Source organism: Gopherus evgoodei, chromosome 1 (genome assembly GCF_007399415.2).
Source record: "Gopherus evgoodei ecotype Sinaloan lineage chromosome 1, rGopEvg1_v1.p, whole genome shotgun sequence".
NCBI classification, from domain to species: domain Eukaryota; kingdom Metazoa; phylum Chordata; order Testudines; family Testudinidae; genus Gopherus; species Gopherus evgoodei.
Window position 1 is genome coordinate 368,062,598 of NC_044322.1, and position 20,624 is coordinate 368,083,221.

The following is a 20,624-nucleotide window of genomic DNA, read 5'->3' on the forward strand; positions in this document are numbered from 1 at the left end:
GTGCACACACACTGCCCCCCCGTGCACCCACCGCACAGCCCCGTGCACACACACTGCCCCCCCGCCCCGTGCACCCACCGCACAGCCCCGTGCACACACACTGCCCCCCCGTGCACCCACCGCACAGCCCCGTGCACACACGCTGCCCCTCTGCCCCGTGCACCCACCGCACAGCCCCGTGCACACACACTGCCCCCCCGCCCCGTGCACCCACCGCACAGCCCCGTGCACACACACTGCCCCCCCGCCCCGTGCACCCACCGCACAGCCCCGTGCACACACACTGCCCTCCCGTGCACCCACCGCACAGCCCCGTGCACACACACTGCCCCCCCGCCCCGTGCACCCACCGCACAGCCCCGTGCACACACATTGCCCCCCCGCCCCGTGCACACACCGCACAGCCGCGTGCACACACACTGCCCCCCGCCCCGTGCACCCACCGCACAGCCCCGTGCACACACACTGCCCCCCCGCCCCGTGCACCCACCGCACAGCCCCGTGCACACACACTGCCCCCCCGTGCACCCACCGCACAGCCCCGTGCACACAGACTGCCTCCCGTGCACACACCGCACAGCCCCGTGCACACACACTGCCCCCCCGCCCCGTGCACCCACCGCACAGCCCCGTGCACACACACTGCCCCCCGTGCACCCACCGCACAGCCCCGTGCACACACAGTGCCCCCCGTGCACCCACCGCACAGCCCCGTGCACACACACTGCCCCCCCGCCCCGTGCACCCACCGCACAGCCCCGTGCACACACACTGCCCCCCGTGCACCCACCGCACAGCCCCGTGCACACACGCTGCCCCTCTGCCCCGTGCCCCCACCGCACAGCCCCGTGCACACACACTGCCCCCCCGTGCACCCACCGCACAGCCCCGTGCACACACACTGCCCCCCCGTGCACCCACCGCACAGCCCCGTGCACACACACTGCCCCCCCACCCCGTGCACCCACCGCACAGCCCCGTGCACACCCACCGCACAGCCCCGTGCACACACACTGCCCCCCCGTGCACCCACCGCACAGCCCCGTGCACACACACTGCCCCCCCGTGCACCCACCGCACAGCCCCGTGCACACACACTGCCCCCCCGCCCCGTGCACCCACCGCACAGCCCCGTGCACACCCACCGCACAGCTCCGTGCACACACACTGCCCCCCCGCCCCGTGCACACACCGCACAGCCCGTGCACACACACTGCTCCCCCGTCCCGTGCACCCACCGCACAGCCCCGTGCACACACACTGCCCCCCCGCCCCATGCACACACCGCACAGCCCCATGCACACACACTGCTCCCCCACCCCGTGCACCAACCGCACAGCCCCGTGCACACACACTGCCCCCCCGTGCACACACACTGCCCCCCGTGCACCCACCGCACAGCCCCGTGCACACACAGTGCCCCCCCCGCCCCGTGCACCCACCGCACAGCCCCGTGCACACACACTGCCCCCCCGCCCTGTGCACACACCGCACAGCCCCGTGCACACACACTGCCCCCCCGCCCCGTGCACACACACTGCCCCTCTGCCCCGTGCACACATCGCACAGCCCCGTGCACACACACTGCCCCCCCCGCCCTGTGCACACACCGCACAGCCCCGTGCACACACACTGCCCCCCGCCCCGTGCACCCACCGCATAGCCCCGTGCACACACACTGCCCCCCCGCCCCGTGCACCCACCGCACAGCCCCGTGCACACACACTGCCCCCCCGTGCACCCACTGCACAGCCCCGTGCACACACACTGCCGCCCCGCCCCGTGCACCTACCGCACAGCCCCGTGCACACACACTGCCCCCCGCCCCGTGCACCCATCGCACAGCCCCGTACACACACACTGCCCCTCACAGCTCTGTGCACACACAGTGCCCCCCCGCCCCATGCACCCACCGCACAGCCCCGTGCACACATACTGCCCCCCCGCCCCGTGCACCCACCGCACAGCCCCGTACACACACACTGCCCCTCACAGCTCTGTGCACACACACTGCCCCCCGCCCCATGCACACACCGCACAGCCCCGTGCACACACACTGCCCCCCCGTGCACCCACCGCACAGCCCCGTGCACACACACTGCCCCTCCGCCCCGTGCACCCACCACACAGCCCCGTGCACACACACTGCCCCCGTGCACCCACCGCACAGCCCCGTGCACACACACTGCCCCCCCGCCCCGTGCACCCACCGCACAGCTCCGTGCGCACACACTGCCCCCCGCCCCGTGCACCCACCGCTTAGCCCCGTGCACACCCATACATCTCACAGCTCTGTGCACACACACTGCACCCCCTGCACCGTGCACACTCACTGCACCCCACACAGCCCAGTGCACACACACTTAACCTCCCACCCCGTGCACACACTACACAACCCGGTGCGCGCACACACATCTCACAGCTCTGTGCACACACTCTGCACCCCTAGCCCCATGCACACTCACTGCACCCTGCACAGCCCAGTGCACACACACTGAACCCCCACCCCGTGCACACACCGCACAGCCCTGTGCACAAACACACACCTCACAGCTCTGTGCACATACACTGCAGCCCCAGCCCCGTGCACACTCACTGCACCCCGCACAGCCCAGTGCACACACACTGAACCCCACGCCCCGTGCACAGAACCCCCGCCCCGTGTACACACCACACAGCCCCGTGCGCACACACACATCTCACAGCCCAATGCGCACACACTGCACCCTCTGCCCCATGAACACACACCCCAACCCCCTTCACCCCATGGGCACACACTGTCTAGCCCTGTGCACAGCCCTGTGCATGCATCCCCACTGCATGGCCCCATGCACACACACTGCACACTCCACCACATGCACACACACACTGCACAACCCAGTGCACACACACTGCACCCCCTGCCCTATGCACACACACTGCATCCACCCTGCCCCATGCACACCCACCCACCGCACAGCCCAGTGCACACACATTGTACCTCCCACCCATGCGTGCACATGCAACACAGCCCTGTGCACACACACTGCACCCCGCCCCGTGCATACACACACCGCACAGCCCAGTGCACACACACTGCACCCCCACCCCATGAACACACACCCTGAACCCCTACCCCGTGCACACCCACCGCACAGCCCGGTGTGCACATGCACACCACACATCCCTGTGCACCCACACTGCACCCCCACCCCATGCACACACACCTCGACCCCCTCCACCCCATGCACACATACTGTCCAGCGCTGTGCACACACTGCACACATCCCTACCCCGTGCACACACACTGCACACACCCTGTGCACACACACACTGCACATCCCCTGCCCCATGCACACACTGCCCTTTACATACCCCCCACCCTGTGCACACACTCCACACACCCCATGCACACACACTGCACACTTCTGTGCACCCACACACCCTGCACATACCCTCCTTCCCATGCACTCACCTCACCCTGTGCACACACACTGCACATCCTGCCTACCATATATATTAGACATCACCCCCTGCACCCTTACAGGGCCGGCTCCTGGCACCAGCATTCCAAGCTGGTGCGTGGGGTGGCAATCTGCAAGGGGCGGCAGTCCCTCTTGTTTTGCCCCGAAGCAGCTCGCCGAATTGCCGCCGCGGATAGCGGGGGGAGTCCGTGCGCCGTTAGGGCAGCATGTGCGTTTCCGCAGTGGCGGCAATTCCGCAGCAGCTTCTATGTTTAGCTGTCTGCGGCCACTTCAGCTAAACATAGAAGCTGCCACCGAATTGCCGCCCCTGTGGAAACCTGCCTGCCGTCCTAATGGCACACGGACTGCCCCTACCGTCCAGGGAGGCAATTCGGCGCGCTGCTTGGGGCGGCAAAAACTGTAGAGTCGGCCCTGACCCTTTATCCTGTGCACACACGCACACACTGCACAACCAGCTGTGCCCTGCCCAGCACACACACACTGCACACTGCCCTACACACAGCTCCAAGCACGCACTGCATGCAGCCCTGTGCATACATGCACACTGCATACCCTGCCCTGCACAGACTTTGAACAACACAATCCTACCCTGAAATCACCACCCCCACCACATGCACACTGCTCCATGCACATAGACACACCCCACACGCTCCACCCCATGGACCTCCCACATGCACAGCCTACCCCCACGCACACCCTGCACACACACACACTCCCACACTACACCCACACACATTACAAACCCCACCCTTTGCACATGCACACCTTGTCCCACACGCCCACACACTACACACACTGCCCTGCCCTGTGCATGCACACACACCTCACTCCCACACTGCACACCCTGATCTGCACACACTGCACCCCCCCACCTCACACTCTTTTCCTACCGCACATCACAGATGTATGCACACCTGCACACACACACACGAGCACACACCCCCTCCTCCCAGGTGCCACACACCCTTCCTACTAGAGCAGGCACACATACTCTGGGGGTATGTGGGGAGGGCTGGGCTGCGAGGGGTTAACCCAGCTCCCTGGTTATCGAGCAGGGAACTGGCTTCTGTCAGTGCAGCAGCAGCTGGGGGGGATTTACCTGCTCACGGCAAAGGAATCCCTGGCCCTGGTGGGAGAGGGCCGAGGCTGCGCCTGGATCACACTCACGGCCCCTGACACAGACTAGCTGCTCAGCCACAGCCACCAGCGGGTGCCTCCGAGGGCCCTGGAATGGAAAGAGTTAACCCAGGGCATCCCCACCTCCAGCCAGGGGCCAGGCCGGTCAGCCGGACCCAGGGCCCAGGCAGGCAGGGGACCCGCAGCAGGGACGGGCTCTTTTCCCTGACCCCTTGTGTCACGGACTCACAGATCGTGCCCACTCTTGGCCCTGTGCGGTCTGTGCAACAGCCCTTCTCGGGGGTTCACTCTCTCCCAGGATCAGGCCCCTCCACCTCCTGGAGACGCACCTCTCTGAGCCTTAGCACACCTGTTTCTCGCCGTGGGCCCCCTCAGGGAGTCTATGCGCTCTGGACCCCTGGGCCTCCTCACCCCCGACGGGGTTGATGCCCCCTGTTCTCTAGACCAGAGTGACTCTCAGCCAGCATAAAACGGGAGGGTTTATTGAGAGTTGACCCCAGCACAGGAAACTCTCAGGGCTTCAGGCCTGGCCTCTCTCAGCCCAGCACATCCCAGTCCCCCCGCAGCCAGGCGGGATCTGCCTGCTCCCCCTCTCCAGTCAAGAGCTCCCCCTGCCTCCCAGCTGCTTCCGATATCCCCGGCCCCAAGCCCCCTCTGTCCATTGTCTTGTCTCCAGGTAAACAGGGTCGTAAACAGGGTGGCCTCGGTCTCCTCTCTTCTCAGCCCACCTCTGGCCCCTCTGGCTGGAAGTGGCTGGTCAGGTCACTGGGGTCCTCTCTTCGCAGCCCATTGTTCTCCCACTGGCCAGAACCGGCTGTGACTCCTGAGCTGGGTCTCCAGGGCACCAGGTCACCAGTCGCTGGGGTCTCCATCCTCTAGGCCATCTGCCGGGGTCCCAAGTTCCCTCTCCGGTCCCCTGTACCAACAAACTCCCTCTCCCCTCCCCTCATTAAACCAGTAACACCTGGAACACTGAGTCTCACCCCTTGTGCATGCAAACTGCGGGAAAACACAAAAAAAACCTCAAGAACTACCCCCCCCCACTCCGTCACACCTTGTGTGCCAGGCCCCCTCCCGCTGCAGGCAGCTCTGGCTGGGGCACTCACAGCAGGTCTAGGAAACTGCCAGGGCACATGGGGAGGCAGCAGGAGCCAGAACTGGGCCAGGATGCCAGGGAATTCACAGAGACGCCTGCAGATAGTGCCAGGGGATCATTCCTGGCCACCACAGTAAGGACTAAGCCTGTCCATCTCATCCAAGCTGGGGCACTGCCACCAGAGGTGAGAACGCCCCCTCCTGAGCCCCCCAGCTGGCTCTCTGCAGCAGAGTGCCCCTCACGCCATGCTGGGGCAATGGGGTCTGCTCTGACTCACTCCCGCCCCCCCCCCCCCACTGCTCTGTGCAGCACAAGCAGTCAGCACTGCTGTGCAGGGGATGCAGAGCCCAGGAGGAGAATTCCTGGGGGACAGAGAGATTTTATATCTGACACCAGCGAACCTCAGATGCCTTTTCTCTGCTGCGCTCTGCTCCTCTGACCGGACCAGGAGCCAGCCCAGGCACTGTGCAGCAACCCGTTGGGTCACAGAGCGAGGCGGTGCACCATGCTCTCTCTTGGGGACTTTACGTTGGTTCTTTCTTGTTTTTCCTGACTCTAGCCCAAAGGCTGTCAGAGGCTGAAAGTCCTCGTGGCTGGAAACAGCCGGACTAGGACCCCGGAGCCCCGTGCACTCAGGATACAGTGTGGCTCGAGGGGGAGGAGAGTTGAGGCAATGGAGCCGAGCAGCGCTGAGCTCATGGGGAAGGGCTCCCCAGAGGGTCCTCTGGACACACTCCTGTGGCCACGGGGGCTCAAGCCACGCTGGGGAGAAGAGCAGGGAGCAGCTAGGAGCGGAGGGAACAGGAGTCCCCACGCTAGGAATGTAGCCAGGGGGTGGACGGCTGCTCCCAGCCCAGGGCCACAGGCTGCAATGGCCAGATACTGCCCCGCTTAACACCCTGCTGCCAGGCCAGAGCTGTAGGACCCACAACCCGGCCACAGCCCCGACCAGAGGCTGAGTGGGGCTAGGAGGAGCTAGAGCAGCTCTCGCAAGGGACTACGGCAGCTGGGTCCCTGGGGATCCACCCAAGAGCCAGAACTGCGTCAGCATGGGGGGCAGGGACCCCTGATGGCAGGACAGGCAGAGCAGGAGCATCTGGATGGGCTAAGGGGGAGAAGGCAGCCTGGGAGCACCAGAGCTCCAGTGCCTCTTCTCTCCTCACGGCACCCTGAGCGGGGAGGGGGGGACGGGGGAAAGGCGATGGGTTTAGTGCAGCCACTTGGGCACGGCTCTGCCAGGGGAACCAGGTCTCCCCAGCGCATTCCAGGGGGTCTGCACTGGTGGAACAGTCCCATCTCCTGGGGGCAGGATGTCAATCGGGACTAACCCCCCGGATCCAGATGCCTCGCTCGGCCCGGTGTCAATCGGGAGCAACCCTGTGTCATGGAGTCACCGGGCGATGCTCTGGAACTGCTCCCCACCAAGCCAGGCAGGACTCTGGGGAGCCTCCTCTCCCTTGGAGCAGACTTGTTCAGGGCAAGAAGCTCACACGGCTTCACCTCCTGGGTCTGACCTTGGAGCATTCAGCATCCTCTGCCCTTCCGTGCACTTCCCACAGCGAGTCCACCCCAGTAGGGTCCTGGGGAAGCCACCGGGTCCTGCACCCCCACTTTGCAGTCAGACGTGACTCTCAGCCAGCCAGTAAAACAGAGGTTTATTCGATGACAGGCACATGGTCTAAAACAGAGCTTGTAGGTACAGAGAACCGGACCCCTCGGCCGGGTCCATTCTGGGGGTCACCCACGTCTGCACTTCACTCCTCATCCCCAGCCAGCTCCAGACTAACAACCCCTCCCAGCCCCTCCTCTCTGCTCAGCCCCTTTCCCGGGCCAGGAGGTCACCTGATCCCTTTGTCTCCAACACCTTCAGTTGGCACCTTTGCAGGGGGGGGCCCAGGCCATCAGTTGCTAGGAGACAGAGCGTCAGGCATTTAGGTGCACTGGCCCCTTCCTCTGCAGCAATCACACACCCTGATTCCACCACCTAGATATTGAGAACTGCCATGGGGACACTGAGGCATCAACACAGTATTCAGAGCAAACATTAAGAACATTCCCAGTTCGCCCAGACACCTCGCTCGGTTCAGTGTACTCGGGAGTGACCCCGCAGAGCCGGATGCCTCCCTCGGCCCGGTGTACTCGGGAGTGACCCCACGGAGCCGGACGCCTCGCTCGGTTCAGTGTGAATCGGGAGTGACCCTGCAGAGCCGGACGCCTCCCTCGGCCCGGTGTACTCGGGAGTGACCCCACGGAGCCGGACGCCTCGCTCGGTTCAGTGTGAATCGGGAGTGACCCTGCAGAGCCGGACGCCTCCCTCGGCCCGGTGTACTCGGGAGTGACCCCACGGAGCCAGACGCCTCGCTCGTTTCAGTGTGAATCGGGAGTGACGTGCAGGGTGCGGGGGAGGAGTGTCTGTGGGGCATGGGACTGATGTGATCCTGTGGCAATGGGCCCAGCACCACACAGCAGTTTAGGACAGGAAAAGGCAGCACCGGTTTAGCTTTAAACAAACTCCTTTGTAGACACCCTGACTTCGATTCAAACCTGCCCTCCGTGGATTCAGGTGTTGACCCACACATGTCCACACTGGGCTCAGCACTATTAACCCCCCCGCTTTGAAATCCCCCCATAGTGAAGCTGGTGCAGCGCTGCAGGGACACGGGGCCAGGGCAGCACCCTGCCCCAGGCACTGCATGCAAAGCCCCCCAGGCCATGTGCGCAGGGCCCTGGAGCTCATGCCCCGGCTGCTGTGAAAGGCGGCAGGGGCACTGGAACAGCCTAGCAGGATGGGCCCTGCTTTACTTCTCCCTGGGACGCAGCTGCAGCCGCAGCCGAGCACCCACTGTCACGCTGAGCACGGGGGCAGTGTGGGTCTCTGAATGGAGAGCGCCCCCTAGCGAGCCACCCCCCCTGCAGCACAGCGCCCCTAGCGGTGGCACCAGTGTCTGCACTGACTGAGGGGAGAGCGCCCCCTAGCGAGCCACCCTCCCTGCAGCACAGCGCCCCTAGCGGAGGCACCGACGTGTGCACTGACCCAGAGGGGAGAGCGCCCCCTAGTGAGCCACCCTCCCTCCAGCACAGCGCCCCCCAGTGGAGGCACCGGCATGTAAACTGACTCAGAGTGGAGAGCGCCCCCTAGCGCCCCCTAGCGGAGGCACCGGCCTGTGCACTGACTCAGAGGGGAAAGCACCCCCTACTGCAGCGCCACCACCAGTTCCTGAGACCCAGCAGCCCCGCGCGTAGTCACCTGCTTAGTGCCCCCGGGCTCCCTGTCTGGGCCGAACGAGACGATGCGCCCGGGGCCTTTCTTGTAAGACAGCAGGAGGGAAACCCAGCTCCAGGGTCTGCCCCGCCCCCCCCCCCCATGTAGAAGTCCCACAGTGGGGCCGGGTGGGACGATTGGGCCGGGTAGCTCCTGAGCCAGGCCCGTGAGGTAATGGCTGCCCAGGGACCGGGGTGACCTCACCCTTCAGAAGTGCCGAGGACTTTCATCTGGGGACGCCCTGTGCGCCGAGCAGGGGGGGCAGGGAGCCCTGGCGAGCCTGAAAGGAGCTCCTGGAGCCGCTGGGAGGGGCACTCCTGAGAGCCGGGTTCAGTGAGCGCGGACGGGGGGCGGGGCTGGAGCCAGCCCAGGTAGGAGCCGTCCACACCTGCTCCTAGGGGTTTGGGTGCCTGCAGTAACAGCGAGGGTCTGACCCTGCCAGGCACCCACTGGCATCAGTCCCACTTGGGCACAGAGCGGGACCCCCTTCCACCCATGGGCAGGAGGGCAGCGTGCGGTCTGGGATCCATGCCCACCTGGCCCCGTGGTAGCGAGAACCTAGGGGAGTGTGTGGGGGGGTGTATGGGAACTCAAGCCCCAGCAGCGGGGGTGGGGGACAGGCCCCCGGAGATCTGGAGGAGACAAGTGCTGTCATGGACAGGCCTGGGGGCTGTTCCCAGGTCACATACGCACCCCCACCCCGGCAGGTCTGACTACACAGGGCCTAGGCCTGAATTCTGAGCCCTGGCAGAGCTCCAGATGGGGTGGGGGAGCTGGGAGCTTCAGCGGGGCTTCCCAATAGAACCATAGGCCTGGAAGGGCCCTCGAGAGGTCTCTAGTCCAGTCCCCTGCACTCACGGCAGGACTAAGGATTATCCAGACCATCCCTGACAGGTGTTTGTCCAACCTGCTTTTAAACATCCCCAGAGATGGAGATTCCACCACCTCCCTGGGCGATTTATTCCAGTGCTTAACACCCTGGCAGTGAGGACGGTTTTCCTAATGTCCAACCTAAACCGCCCTTGCTGCAATTTAAGCCCATTGCTTCTTGTCCTGTCCTCAGAGGTTAACAAGATTTTTTTTTCTCCTCCTCCTTCTAACAACCTTTTATGTTCTTGAAAACTGTTCTCATGCCCCCCTCAGCCTTCTCTTCTCCAGACTAACCACACCCAGTTTTTTCAATCTGCCCTCAGAGGTCACGTTTCACGTTTTCCAGACCTTTGATCATTTGTGTTGCTCTTCTCTGGACTTTCTCCAGTTTCTCCACATTTTTCCTGAAATGCGGTGTCCAGAACTGGACACAATACTCCAGCTGAGGTCTAACCAGCGCGGAGTAGAGCGTAAGAATTACTGCTTGTCTCTTGTTCACAATATTCCTAATACAGCCGAGAAGGATGTTTGCTTTTTTTGCAACAGCGTCACACTGTTGACTCCTATTTAGCTTGTGATCCCCTCTGACTCTCTTTCCACAGTGCTTCTTCCTAGGCAGTCAGTTCCCATGTTGTATGTGTGCAACTGATTGTTCCTTCCTAAGGGGAGCGCTTGACAAAGGTCAGGCTTGACAAAGCCCTGGCTGGGATGATTTAGTTGGGATTGATCCTGCTCTGAGCAGGGGGGTTGGACTAGATAGCTCCTGAGGTCCCTTCCAACCCTGATATTCTATGATACGTTGCAATTGGCCTTATTGAATCTCATCCTATTTACTTCAGACCATTTCTCCAGTTTGTCCTGATCACTTTGAATTTTATTCCTGTCCCACAAAGCGCTTCCAACCCCTCCTGGTTAGTGCTGCAGAGTGGAGGGGCCCTTATCCTGGGCACCGTTGGGTATGTGGCACTAGGTGCAACCTTGCATGCTACAACTCGTTGGCTCTGAGGCCACTGGAGGAAGCTAGGTGCTGCTGCAGGACAGCTTTGTGGGAGCACATGGGGCCAGATCCTCAGCAGCCATCACACAGGGTGGCTCCAGGGCCCGGGAGGGAGCTGTGCTGGTCCCTGGGCTTCTGGTCCTGTGCGTGGATTCAGCATCTCTCGGCAGGCCAGCGTGAGTGACCCCTCAGACTCTGAGCACAGGGTCGATGGGCATTGATTTGGGAGTGCGCTGGCTCTGCGGGATGCAGGGAACTAGGCCAGTGCTTCTGCACTCACAAATGAGCTGTATCCAGGCCAGAGCCAGACACTCTGAACACGGCAAACACCAAGAACGTGCTGGAAGGAGGTGGCAGCCTGGAGTCTCCCAGCTGGACGGCCCTCGGGCTGACAGCACTTAACAGGGGCACTGGCAGGGCTGGGAGCCCCTCGCCCCACGGCCCAGGACAGCTGCTGCCTGAAGTGCTTCCCCACGGGAGCCATCCAAGATGGAGGCTCCTGGGGAGCTGTTCCTAGCGGGGGAGCGGTAGAGGAGCAGCTCCCCTCAGGGTGGTGGGGGTGGAGGTGTCAGTGTGGGAACACGCTGCAGCAGGGCACCCCTAGGGATCCATTGCCTCTGCTGGCAGATCCGTCGGGGAAGCCCAGTTGTGACATGGAGCTGCCATGGCTGAGACCTGCCAACTCGTCTCTCCCCAGCCGTGAACATCTCGCCAGCTGGTGCCAGCTATCATCGCCGATGACCCAGGACCTCTGGTTTCCTCCAACGCGGGGCTGGTGGGTGGGAACATCTCCCATAGTGTCGTCAACATCTGGCCCCCGCCTGCCCTGGGCGATGTCCTGGGGACATGCTTAGGGGCAAGGCCCTGGCCTCCCTCTTCCCAAGGGCTCTGCTGAGAGCAGCTCACCCAGTATCTGACCCAGCAGCTCGGGCTGTAGAAAGGAACCAGGCCGATGCCAGGCTGTGGGGACAGGATGGGAATGGGTAGGTGGGTGGTGTTACCCCACCCCACAACATTCCCCACGCCTGCTCCCCCAGCCCTGGGTGGCTCAGTCCCCACTGCTGCAGGCTGCGGCCCTGCACCTCCTGCCCCACGTCTCTCACAACGGCTGCCTTGGCCTGGGAGCCGGTGCCGCACAGAGCCTAGTGTTACACACTTGTCCGCCAACATGCTGGTGCGAGGGCTGCACGGGCCGCGCAGAGAACATGCTGGGGGCTGCGTGCTGCGGAGATGGGGGCTCCAAAGCACAGCAGGGTGCAGTGACCCCTGAGCGCTGGAGCCGTGCACAGGTCTGTGCGCCAGGGCCGTGCCAGCCACCCCCCTTGCCCGCTGGGCACCAGGTCTCTGGCAGCCCCATTGCTGAGCCCTTCGGAGCGCACCCGCCTGCCACACACAGCTGCTGAGCAGCAGCCAGCGCTCGCCAGGTCACCACTGCGCCAGCTGCCCTGTCGGCTCCCACAGCACAGGCCTGGCGCCTGCTCCCATCCACAGCAGCACCGACTCAGGAGAAACCCTGTGGCTTGAGCCTGGAGTCACGGAGCAGAGTCTGGCCCTGAGGGCGGCACTGGAGACGGGGCTCCGGAGGCTTCAGCTGGCAAGCCCAGTGCTGACGGGCTCCCTGGTGACAGTTTAATCCCTCCCTACACCCACGACCCTGCAGCCTGGCAGCCCACCTGCCCTGCCGGTGGCCAGGGCCAGTGGCTGCTGGCACAGTGAGATAGGGCTCCCACAGCAGCCAGAGGCCAGACTTTCTGCTTCCCTTCGCCTCTGAAATTTATCCAGGCGCCTGCCATTGAGAGCGACCCTGCTGAGCCAGAGCGTGGAGGGCGGCCAGCCTGGGACCCACATGCCGGAACGGCTTGGGGAGCTCATGCAGACAGGTGGGGCTGTCTCTGCCCCCTGCTAGCCAGCTGACGACCTGTGAGGCGCACCTGCGGGCTGAGCGGGCGAGCTGCATGCTATGAAGCCAGCTATGGCACCTCCTGGCAGCTGCGCTGGCCTGGTCAGATGGCAGTGGGCACATGGAGGGGAGCAAAGGGCTGTGGGCATGTGAATACCCACTTCTGCTGCATGGAGTGCAGGAGCGACAAGCTGACCGTGCAGGCAGAGAGGAGCCAGGGAGCAAGATGCAAGGAGAGGTTGTGTGGGGCAGGCGGCCTGTGACGCTGCAGGGCGGGGAGAGCTTGGAGTGGGGCACAGTGGGGTGGTAGGTCAGCAGGGTGGGGAGCAGGGAGAGATGGGGGGCAGGGGGCCTGTGATGCTGCAGGGCAAGGGAGCTGTGGAGGGGGGCACAGTGGGGCAGTAACTCAGCAGGGCCACTCCCCAGCTGTCCCCCCTACAGTGACTCCATCACCTGCCCAGTGATCCTGCCCCCCACCTCACACTCAGTCACGCTGTCCTCATGCCCCACCCCCACTGTGTCTCGGCCCTGAATCCCCCCCACAGTGACTCTGCCTCCCGCCCGCCAGGCTGTGGGACGGGGGGTCTCTCACAGTGCATTAGCTCTGCTCTGCTGGAGCCCGGTGCAGCAGGATTCCCATGGCGATAACCGGACACCAGCCGCGCTGGGGACTTTAGGCGCCGGGTAATTTATAGAGCTGGGGCAGGGAAGGACAGGCCCCCGTGCAGGGTTGGAAGCAGCTGCCCCCAGAGCCGGAATGGGGGTAGGGCCAAAGACGGCTGGGAATCGATCACTGCCCAGGCCCAGCCTGTGCCCCATGCCAGGACTCCTGCTTGGGCGGGACCATGCCCCTGGGGCATGCCAGCCAAAGCAGGGCACCGCGGAGCAAAGGGCAGGGCTCCCTGGGGCAGGAGGGGCTGCCTGCGGGGGCAGGAGCCAGGGCGGGCATGGCTGGATGGGCCTGCCCCACACTGGGCCCTCCTGCAGGGCCTAGGCATTGGTACTGGGGTTCTTCCCCATCCTACCCTGCAGCCCAGCCTGGCGGTGACATGGGGCCCTGCTTGGCCCCCTCAAGCTGGGGGCTGGAGCTGGTGCCCTTGGCTGCCAGGCCATGGGGGTGGGTCGGTCCCCTCTCATGCCCCCTTTCTGCTCTGGCACGTCCCTGGGTGTGGAGTCAGCAGGTCGCTCTGAGCGGCGCCAGCTGGGGATGGGGCTCTGGCTTTTAGCACTCAGGTGCTCTGAGCAAGATGCTCCACACTGGGGTCAGACCTATCACCAGGCACAGCGGCCCCCCCTCGTTTGCGGCTGTGCTCACAGCCAGAGAGCTGGCCTCTTCCTAGTGCCCAGCTGCAGGTGCACATGCAAATACGCCATGCATGTGTGCACACACGCATGTGCACACCCACACACATTCACATGAAACATGCACACACATGCAAAACACACACCCACACACACCACTTCACCAAACGCACGCCCTCATGCACACACACACACATACACCCACACAAAATGCACACCCACGTGTGTGCATGTGACAGTGCTGCGCGTGGGAGCCAGCTGAGGTCACTCAATTAGGCTGAACTGCAAACAGAACGGGGCAGATAAACCCCAGAAGCTGGTGGTTATTCCAATACTTAGATTTACCAAGCCAGCCAAAACAACTTCTATAATACCTCACTGGTTACTCAGAAGTCCAAACAATGCAGTTCCCTTAAAGTGCCCAGCCTCAGGCCTCCATCCAGACCCACCTATCAGGTATGATGATGATTCCTGCAAATCTTATCATACAAAAGAAAAGGCTCTTCCAATCCCAAAGGATCAGCCACAGACCCAGATTCAATTACAACTTAGATCTTACCCAAAATACACGCTTAGAGCCAAGTCTTATTAACTAAGCTAAAACTTAGTAAAAAAAGAAAAGAAAGAGAATGTTGGTTAAAAGATTAATATACAGACAGACTTGAATTCAATTCTTGAGGTTCAGATACACAGCACAGGTGATCTTGTAGTTGCCAAAAGTCCGTAAAGAAATAGTCCAGAGGTTACAGTCCAATGTGCATATTCAGGGTGGCTCCAGTCAGTGACTGGGGATCTCAATCCTTGTGGTTTACGGTTTCCCCCTCTTGAAACCCAAAGCAGATCTGAGATGAAGCAGGATTGTGGCCAAGGGTTCTTATACATTTCCAGCAGTCTTTTGGCCTGAGAAAATAATAGGCTTAACTCACCTTCCAAACATAGAGGGGTAGCCATGTTAGTCTGGATCTGTAAAAGCAGCAAAGAATCCTGTGGCACCTTATAGACTAACAGACATTCTGGAGCATGAGCTTTCGTGGGTGAATACATGCATCTGACGAAGTGGGTATTCACCCACGAAAGCTCATGCTCCAAAACGTCTTTTAGTCTATAAGGTGCCACAGGATTCTTTGCTGCTCTTCCAAACATCCTGGCAATTAGCACAGGGGAATTTATCCATTAAACAGTTCAGATGCAGGTTACCACAACCTTCAAAGAGACACATAGACAATAACACTATTTCACTCAAGTATCATCATAAATGTTAATATTCCTTTTTTGATCTTTGAATTAAAGCTATAGCAATAGACAAGACTTGTTTGCTGACATCACAAGACCTGAGCAAACATCTGCCCTTGAGATCTCTAACAATGCAGACTTGCATTTCAAAGCTCTGTTCATTTACATATCTTCCTAACCAGTCCTTAAGGTTCACCCATGGGTCAGATCAGTCTGAGTTAATTAACTCTTTCTGGCCCTGTCACCTTCCAATGAGATATTATATCACACTCATAACGTCACAGTGCACAATGCACAGGCCGCCTGATAGTGGAGAGGCCTGGTTCAGACCTAGGGAAGCAGATGCATTATGAATACCCAGCATGGCCAGCTCCGGGGGTTTTGCCGCCCCAAGCAGCCAAAAAAAAAAAAAGACACGATCGTGATCTGTGGCAATTCAGCGGGAGGTCCTTCGCTCTGAGCGGGAGCGAGGGACCCTCCGCCGAATTGCCGCCGAATACCTGGACGAGCTGCCCCTCTCCGGAGTGGCCGCCCCAAGAACCTGCTTGCTAAGCTGGTGCCTGGAGCCAGCCCTGATGCCCAGGGCCCCCTGCCCCCTAGATCAGAGGTCAGAGCTGAGCCCGTAGTACAGATCCAGGGGGGTGGGGAAATTAGCCCCCTTGGCTTCTAGCAGCCCAGAGCCTTTGCTGGGGGCCTCAGTCCCCATCCCCAGAGTGGCACCAGCTGCTGTGCGGTCCCATGTCTGAGTGTTGGTGCCACCAAGTGGCTAACAAGCATCATGGCCTCTCTGGGCCTGCAACCGGGGAGAGGCAGGCAGGGAAGCCGGGTTCACCCAGGCTGGGCCTAGCAGCAGCAGGTCAAAGGGGGAAAATCATGTGGAAATTCGTTTTTCATGCTGAGGCATGAAATTCTGTCTGTTCACCTCCATGCCTCTCCAGCTGTCTGGAGTACCCCTGAGTACCTTGCTGCCCGCCAGGCGATCCCTAGAGCCCCCCAGCCAGGCTCTGGGCCTTGCTGTGTCGGGTGCTAGAAGAGCAGACAAAGGGGGCGGGGGGAACAGGCCCTGAGATGGGACGGGAGCTGGGCACAGAACCCAGGAGTCCTGGTTCCCAGTTTCATTGCGACTCTAGGACTGTTGAGGTGGCACGTCCCACCTTGTGCTGTGCCTTGGGGCTCTTTGCAAAGCTCCTCGGAGACCACGCAGGGTGCAGGCGGCTTCCTCGCTGGGCGGGACCCTGCTACGGGGTGGAGGGGGTTGGCAGCAGCCACAAGGGCCCCCCCACGCACCCCCTGCTGCCTCAGCGCTGGGCTTCCCCCTCCCCCCCACCAGTCCCCTCTCCCCACCCCCCTGCCGCCCCAGCCCTGGGCTTCCTCCTCCCCCCCCCACCAGTGTCCCTCCCCCACACCTCCTGCCGCCCCAGCCCTGTGCTCTTCCCACCCCACCTGCACCCTCCGTCCGCCGCAGCCCTGGGTCACTGGTAACTCGCTCCCAGGGTGGGTCATTCAGCAGGAATTTTGGATGTGCACAGACCACAGACAGGATTGATTCCCATATGGTTACAGAGCTGCAGTGAAGTGGAACAATTTTCAGCTTGTGTGATTGGAGGATCTCTGGATGCATAGTATAAGACTAGCAAAGAATCCTGTGGCACCTTATAGACTAACAGACGTTTTGGAGCATGAGCTTTCATGGGTGAATACCCACTTCCTCAGATGCATGTAATGGAAATATCCAGGGGCAGGTATATATATGTTTGCTAGCAAGCAAGCTAGAGATAACGAGGTCAGTTCAATCAGGGAGGATGAGGCCCTGTTCTAGCAGTTGAGGTGTGAAAACCAAGAGAGGAGAAACTGGTTCTGTAATTGGCTAGCCATTCACAGTCTTTGTTCAATCCTGAGCTGATGGTGTCAAATTTGCAGATGAACTGAAGCTCAGCAGTTTCTCTTTGAAGTCTGGTCCTGAAGTTTTTTTGCTGCAGGATGGCCACCTTAAGGTCTGCTATAGTGTGGCCAGGGAGGTTGAAGTGTTCTCCTACAGGTTTTTGTATATTGCCGTTCCTAATATCTGATTTGTGTCCATTTATCCTTTTTCGTAGAGACTGTCCAGTTTGGCCAATGTACATAGCAGAGGGGCATTGCTGGCATATGATGGCGTATATTACATTGGTGGATGTGCAGGTGAATGAACCAGTGATGGTGTGGCTGATCTGGTTAGGTCCTGTGATGGTGTCGCTGGTGTAGATATGTGGGCAGAGTTGGCATCGAGGTTTGTTGCATGGATTGGTTCCTGAGCAAGAGTTATTATGGTGTGGTGTGCAGTTACTGGTGAGAATATGTTTCAGGTTGGCAGGTTGTCTGTGGGCAAGGATTGGCCTGCCACCCAAGGCCTGTGAAAGTGTGGGATCATTGTCCAGGATGGGTTGTAGATCCTTGATGATGCATTGGAGGGGTTTTAGCTGGGGGCTGTATGTGATGGCCAGTGGAGTCCTGTTGGTTTCTCTCTTGGGTTTGTCTTGCAGTAGGAGGCTTCTGGGTACACGTCTGGCTCTGTTGATCTGTTTCCTTATTTCCTCGTGCGGGTATTGTAGTTTTGAGAATGCTTGGTGGAGATTTTGTAGGTGTTGGTCTCTGTCTGAGGGGTTAGAGCAGATGCGGTTGTACCTCAGTGCTTGGCTGTAGACAATGGATCGTGTGATGTGCCCGGGATGGAAGCTGGAGGCATGAAGGTAGGCATAGCGGTCGGTGGGTTTTCGATATAGGGTGGTGTTAATGTGACCATCACTTATTTGCACCGTGGTGTCAAGAAAGTGGACCTCCCGTGAAGATTGATCCAGGCTGAGGTTGATGGTGGGGTGGAAGCTGTTGAAATCATGGTGGAATTTTTCCAGAGTCTCCTTCCCATGGGTCCAGATGATGAAGATGTCATCAATGTAGCGTAGATAGAGAAGGACGAGAGTGGACGAGAGCTGAGGAAGCGTTGTTCCAGGTCGGCCATGAAGATATTGGCATATTGTGGGGCCATGCGGGTGCCCATAGCAGTGCCACTGATCTGGAGATATATATTGTCATCAAATTTGAAATAGTTGTGTGTAAGTATAAAGGCACAGAGCTCAGCAGCCAGTTGTGCTGTGGCATCATCAGGGATGGTGTTCTTGACAGCTTGTATTCCATCTGTGTGTGGGATGTTTGTGTAGAGAGCCTCTACATCCATGGTGGCTAGGATGGTGTTTTCTGGGAGGTCACCAATGCATTGTAGTTTCCTCAGGAAATCTGTGGTGTCGCAGAGATAGCTGGGAGTGCTGGTGGCATAGGGTCTGAGTAGAGAGTCCATATATCCGGATAGTCCTTCAGTGAGAGTGCCAATGCCCGAGGATTTCTGGGTTTGTGGATCTTGGGTAGTAGATAGAATAACCCTGGTCAGGGCTCTAGGGGTATGTTGATTTCTTCTGGTGTTAGTGTAGGGAGTGTCCTGAGTAGATGCTGTAGTTTCTTAGTGTATTCCTCAGTGGGATCTGAGGGAAGTGGCCTGTAGAATTTGGTATTGGAGAGTTGTCTGGCTGCCTCCTTTTGATAGTCAGACCTGTTCATGATGACAACGGCACCTCCTTTATCAGCCTCTTTGATGATAATGTCAGGGTGGTTTCTGAGGCTGTGGATGGCATTGCGTTCTGCACGACTTAGATTGTGAGGCAAGCGATGTTGTTGTTCCACGATTTCTGCCTGTGCACGCCGGCAGAAGCATTCAATGTATAGGTCCAGGTTGTCATTTCGACCCTCAGGAGGAGTCCATGTGGAGTTCTTCTTCTTGTGCTGTTGGTGGGAGGGCACCTGTGTATCAGTGCACTGTTCAGTGTTGTCCTGGAAGTATTCTTTGAGTCGGAGATGGCGAAAGTAGGCTTCCAGATCGCCACAGAACTGTATCATGTTGGTGGGGGTGGCAGGGCAGAAAGAGAGTCCCCGAGATAGGACAGACTGTCCTCCATGAATGAGGAAAAGTTGAGGTGCCCTTATTATTCTTTTGTTCCACTCTTTCTTTCTCTGGGGAATATGCCAATGCAGTATCACTGTCTTCCTTTTAAACGAACGGCAATGGCTGTTGAAAATAGCAATTCCAGTCCCAATAACCACTGGGAAGCATTTCGTGCTCAATTTTATCCTACTTTTCCTACAGCAAGTTACAGTGGATCAGTGTATTTGATTTGGGAGAAATGAAGTAACAGCTGCCCAAACTGAGCTTGAGCACTCCTGAATTTTGAGGTGATCAAATCTGGAAGGCAGGTGCTGGGTGTGTGTGTAGGGGGCTGTGGGCTCCGCAGGGGAGCACGGCAGCATGCATGCAGCAGCGTGTATGGTGCTGCGCGGAGCCAGACAAGCTGGTCTGAGTGGCATGGAAAGCGGGCTGGGGGGTCGGAGAAGGGGTCCAAAAGGAAAACTGTGTTCAAAGGGAAACTGTGCCCACTAGAGCAGCGTATGTGAAGAACAGCACCTGCAGCAAACCTCTGGAGCTGGCATGCGTTGATTTCTTGTCTTTACACGTGGACAGGAGGAGTGTTGGGAACATTCTCATAGCGCCTGACCATTTTACCCGGTATGCGCAGGCTCATCCCACACGTGACCAGATGGCCACCACTATTGCTCGAGTGTTTTGAGGAAATATTTTTCAGTGTATGGAATCCCAGCTCAGAGACAGTCTGAACACAGCAGGTCTTCAAGAGTCCCCTTCTGAAGGAGGTGCTAAGGATGGCAGGAACTAGGACAACAGCTGATCACCTGCAAGGTGACCTTCAGCCAGAGGATATGCTGGGCTGGGACTTTATGTCCAGAGCAGGAGGCAACCTGAAGCCAGTATGTTGCATTTTTGGTGCATGCCTACAAGGCCACAAAGAAAGATACTGTGGGAGTCCTATCTCCTGATGTGTGGGTGAGAAACAAGATTACCCACAGATCGGTGCTTCAGGGGACCAGAGGGTGGAGAACGCTATGAGACATCAGCAGTATGTTTCCTGGCTGAGAGGAAAGCTGTGGAATGCCTATCGCTGGGCAACAGCTGCTGCCCACAAGACCGCAGTTAGTGACAAGCACCGGTATGATGCGAAGGTGCGTTCGCAGGAGCTCCAGCCAGGGCACAGAGTTCTGCTGGGAAATTTGGGTGTTGCTGGCAAACACAGGATGGCTGACAGATGGAAGGCAATACAACCTCAGGGTGGAAAAGCTGCCAGATCTTCTGGTCTACAAGATTAAACCCAAGATGGGGCCCAGGCAAATAAAGACAGTGCCTAGAAATCTCTTACTGCCTGTGGGGGAATTGGAAGGTGCCCCTCATGGAACGGACCATGACATGGGACCTGGGCAAAAAAAGGGGT